This window comes from Arachis hypogaea, chromosome 14 (genome assembly GCF_003086295.3).
Source record: "Arachis hypogaea cultivar Tifrunner chromosome 14, arahy.Tifrunner.gnm2.J5K5, whole genome shotgun sequence".
NCBI classification, from domain to species: domain Eukaryota; kingdom Viridiplantae; phylum Streptophyta; class Magnoliopsida; order Fabales; family Fabaceae; genus Arachis; species Arachis hypogaea.
The window spans coordinates 35,399,759-35,404,972 of record NC_092049.1 but is presented as its reverse complement, the minus strand read 5'-3'; the positions used below and the strand labels follow the sequence as shown (position 1 = coordinate 35,404,972).

General features: G+C 41.0%; 1 non-coding gene across 1 annotated transcript; it reads right to left on the bottom strand.

Annotated features, from left to right (window-relative positions):
* Positions 1–365: 365 nt before the first annotated feature.
* Positions 366–473, bottom strand: LOC112746086 (small nucleolar RNA R71). The gene has a single exon (XR_003173986.1). It is a non-coding gene; the product is annotated as a small nucleolar RNA R71 (small nucleolar RNA).
* Positions 474–5,214: the final 4,741 nt, after the last annotated feature.

The window sequence follows — 5,214 nt, the reverse complement described above, 5'->3', positions numbered from 1 at the left end:
AGATGCTTGGTGACTTTACTATACCAACTTCCAACTTCTATGGTAGAAGCATCTCAATTCCTGCAATTGGAGCAAACAACTTTGAGCTTAAGCCTCAATTAGTTTCTCTAATGCAGCAGAATTGCAAGTTTCATAGACTTCCATTGGAAGATTCTCATCAGTTCTTAGCTGAATTCTTGCAAATCTGTGACACTGATAAGACCAATGGGGTTGATCCCGAGGTCTACAGACTTATGCTTTTCCCCTTTGTTGTAAGAAACAGAGCTAGGATATGGTTGGACTCACAACCTAGAGAAAGCCTGAACTCTTGGGAAAAGTTGGTCAATGCTTTCTTGGCTAAATTCTTTCCACCTCAAAAGATGAGCAAGCTTAGAGTGGAAGTCCAAACCTTCAGACAGAAGGAAGGTGAGTCCCTCTATGAAGCTTGGGAAAGATACAAGTAATTGATCAGAAGGTGTCCTTCTGACATGCTTTCAGAATGGAGCATCTTAGGTATATTCTATGATGGTCTGTCTGAATTGTCCAAGATGTCATTGGACCACTCTGTTGGTAGATCTCTTCATCTGAAGAAAATACCTGCAGAAGCCCAGGAACTCATTGAAATGGTTACAAATAGCCAGTTCATGTATACTTCTGAAAGAAATCCTGTGAATAATGGGATGACTCAGAAAAAAGGAGTTCTTGAGATTGATACTCTGAATGCCATTTGGCTCAGAATAAAATATTGACTCAGCAAGTCAATATGATTTCTCAGAATCTGACTGCAATGCAAGCTGCATCCGGCAGTACTAAAGAAGCTTCCTCTGAACGAGAGGCTTATGACCCTGAGAATCCTGCAATGGAAGAGGTGAATTACATGGGAGAATCCCATGGAAACACCTATAATCCTTCATGGAGAAATCATCCAAATTTCTCATGGAAGGATCAACAGAAGCCTCAACAAGGCTTCAATAATAATAATAGTGGGAGAAATAGGTTTGGCAATAGCAAGCCTTTTCCATTATCTTCTCAGCAACAGATAGAGAATTCTAAGCAGAGCCTCTCTGACTTAGCAACCATAGTCTCTGATCTATCTAAGACCACTCTCAGTTTTATGACTGAAACAAGGTCCTCCATCAGAAATTTAGAGGCACAAGTAGGTCAGCTAAGTAAAAGAGTTACTCAAATCCCTCATAGTACTCTCCCAAGCAATACAGAAGAGAATCCAAAGAGAGAGTGCAAGGCCATCAATATATCCAAAGTGACCGAACCTATAGAGGAGGAAGAGGCAGTGATTTATAGTGAGGAAGACCTCAATGGACGTCCGCTGACCACTAAGGAGTTCCCTAATGAGGAACCAAAGGAATCTGAGGCTCATACAGAGACCATACAGATTCCACTGAACTTACTGTTGCCATTCATGAGCTCTGATGAGTATTCTTCCTCTGAAGAGGATGAAGATATTGTTGAAGAGCAAGTTGCTCGGTATCTAGGAGCAATCATGAAGCTGAATGCCAAGTTATTTGGTAATAAGACTTGGGAGGATGAACCTCCACTGCTCATCAATGAACTGAATGCCTTGGTTCAGCAGAAATTACCTCAGAAGGAACCGGATCCCGGAATGTTCTTAATACCTTGTACCATAGGCACCATGACCTTTGAGAAGGCTCTGTGTGACCTGGGGTCAGGTATAAACCTCATGCCACTCTCTGTAATGGAGAAACAATGGATCTTTGAGGTACAAGCTGTAAGAATCTCACTAGAGATGGCAGACAAATAAATAAAAAAGGCTTATGGACTTGTAGAGGATGTCTTAGTGAAGGTTGAAGGCCTTTACATCCCTGCTGACTTCATAATCCTAGACACTGGGAAGGATAAGGATGAATCCATCATCCTTGGAAGACCCTTCCTAGCCACAGCAAGGGCTGTGATTGATGTAGACAGAGGAGAGTTAGTCCTTCAATTGAATGAGGACTACCTTGTGTTTAAGGCTCAAGGATCTTCTTCTGTAAACATGGAAAAGAAGCATGAAAAGCTTCATCCAATTCTCTCCATACAGAGTCAAGCAGAGCCCCCACATTCAAACTCTAAGTTTGGTGTTGGGAGGCCAAAATCATGCTCTGAGTATCTGTAAAGCTCTGTAAGAGCTTACTGTCAAGCTATTGACATTAAAGAAGTGCTTATTTGGAGGCAACCCAATCTTATTTATCTATGTTAATTACTTTTTCATTTCATTTTCCACTGTTAGTTTATGTTTTCTTTAGGTTGATGATCATGTGGAGTCACAAAAACAACTGCAGAATTAAAGCGGAATCAAAAACAGCATCAAAAACAGCACACCCTGGAGGATAGGCTTACTGGCGTTTAAACGCCAGTAAGGATAGCAGAATGGGCGTTTAACGCCCAGTCTGGCAGCATTCTAAGCGTTAAATGCCAGAATTGGCAGACAGACTGGCGTTTAACACCAGAAAAGGGTGTCTGGCTGGCGTTAAACGCCAGAAAGGGGCCTCAGCCTGGCGTTTAACACCAGGAAAGGCAGCAAATTGGCGTTTAAACGCCAGAAAGGGCTGTCCAAGGGCGTTTAAATGCCAGAAAGGTGCAGGGACTAGAATTCCTTGACACCTCAGGATCTGTGAACCCCACAGGATCCCCATCTACCCCAACTCACTCTCTCTCCTTTTCACACCTTTTCATAACACTCTTTCCCAAAAACTCCACCTACCTCACCATTCAAATTCAAAATATTTCCCTCCCAAACCTAACCCCTTCTTACACGAATTTCCTCTCTCTCTTACCCTATAAATACCCCTCCTTACCACCTTCAATTTCACACATCATAAATACTTAAACCCCCTTGGCCGAATTTAAAACACCCCTCTATCTCCTTCATTTATTCTTCTTCTCCTCCTTTCTTTCTTCTTTTGCTCGAGGATGAGCAAACCTTTTAAGTTTGGTGTGGGAAAAAGCTCTGCTTTTTATTTTTCCATAACCATTAATGGCACCTAAGGCCGGAGAAACCTCTAGAAAGAGGAAAAGAAAGGCAGTTGCTTCCACCTCCGAGTCATGGGAGATGGAGAGATTCATCTCAAAGGTCCATCAAGACCACTTCTATGAAGTTGTGACCAAGAAAAGGGTGATCCCCAAGGTCCCCTTCATGCTCAAAAAGAGTGAATATCTGGAGATCCGACGTGAGGTTCGGAGAAGAGGTTGGGAAGCTCTCACCAACCCCATCCAACAAGTCAAAATCTTAATGGTTCAAGAGTTCTATGCTAATGCATGGATCACTAAGAACCATAATCAAAGTATGAACCTGAACCCAAAGAATTGGCTCACAATGGTTTGAGGAAAATACTTGGATTTCAGTCCGGAAACCGTGAGGTTGGCATTCAACTTGCCAATGATGTAAGGAGATCCTCATCCTTTCACTAGAAGGGTCAACTTTGATCAAAGGTTGGACCAAGTCCTCACAGACATTTGTGTGAAAGGAGCACAATGGAAGAGAGACTCAAAAGGAAAGTCGGTTCAATTGAGAAGGCCTGACCTCAAACCCGTGGCTAGAGGATGGTTGGAGTTCATCAAACGCTCTATCATTCCTACTAGCAACTGGTCTGAAGTAACTGTGGATCGGGCTATCATGATCCATAGTATCATGATTGGAGAGGAAGTGGAAGTTCATGAGATCATACCTCTAGAACTATTCAAGGTGGCTGACAAGCCCTCCACTTTGGCAAGGTTAGCCTTTCCTCATCTCATCTGTCAGCTATGCAATTCAGCCGGAATTGTCATAGAGGAATACATCCTCATTGAAGAGGACAAGCCCATCACTAAAAAGAGGATGGAGCAAACAAGAGAGCCCGCTCATGGACCTCAACAAGAGCATGAGGAATTTTCTCATCAAGAAATCCCTAAGATGCCTTAAGGGATACACTTTTCTCCACAAAGCTATTGGGAGCAACTCAACACCTCTTTAGGAGATTTGAGTTCCAACATGGAGCAACTAAGGATGGAGCACCAAGAGCACTCCATTATCCTCCATGAAATCAGAGAGGACCAAAGAGCCATGAGGGAAGAGCAACAAAGGCAAGGAAGAGATATTGAGGAGCTCAAGCACTCCATAGGATCTTCAAGAGGAAGAACTAGCTGCCGTCACTAAAGTGGACCCGTTCTTTAATTTCCTTGTTCTTATTTTTCTGTTTTTTGTTTCTATGCTTTATGTTTTGTCTATGTTTGTGTCTTTATTACATGATCATTAGTGTCTAGTGTCTATGTCTTAAAGCTATGAATGATTCCATGAATCGCTCACCTCTCTTAAATGAAAAAAAAAATGCTTTTATTTGCAAAAGAACAAAAAGTATATGAATTTCGAATTTTATCTTGAAATTAGTTTAATTATTTTGATGTGGTGGCAATACTTTCTGTTTTCTGAATGTATGCATAAACAGTGCATGTTTGAAGTTGGAATTAAGAAAAGTTGGCTCTTGAAAGAATAATGAAAAAAGAGACATGTTATCAGTAATCTGAAAAGTCATAAAATTGATTCTTAAAGCAAGAAAAAGTAATGAAAAACAAAAGCTTGCAAAAAAAAAAAGCAAAAAAAGCCAATAGCTCTTTAACTCAAAAGACAAGAGCAAAAAGCCAATAACCCTTTAAACTAAAAGGCAGGGATAAAATGGATCAAAGGCTTTGAGCATCAATGGATAGGAGGGCCCAATGGAATAAAATCCTGGCCTAAGTGGCTAAATCAAGTTGTCCCTAACCATGTGCTTGTGTCATGAAGGTCCAAGTGAAAAGCTTGGGACTGAGTGATAAAAGTCGTAATCCAAAGCAAAAGAGTGTGCTTAAGAACTCTGGGCACCTCTAACTGGGGACTCTAGCAAAGCTGAGTCACAATCTGAAAAGGTTCACCCAGTTATGTGTCCGTGGCATTTATGTATCCGGTGGTAATACTGGAAAACAAAATGCTAAGGGTCACGGCCAAGACTCATAAAGTAGCTGTGTTCAAGAATCAAAAAGAATTTAACTAGGAAAATCAATAACATTATCTGTATTTCTGAGTTACTAAAGAGGCCAACAATTCTGAACTCCAATGGATAGAGAGATGCCAAAACTATTCAGAGGCAAAAAGCTACTAGTCCCGCTCATCTAATTAAAACTAATATTCATTGATATTTTTGAAATTTATTGTATTTTGTCTTCTTTTTATCTTATTTAGTCTTTGGTTTCTTGGGGACAAGC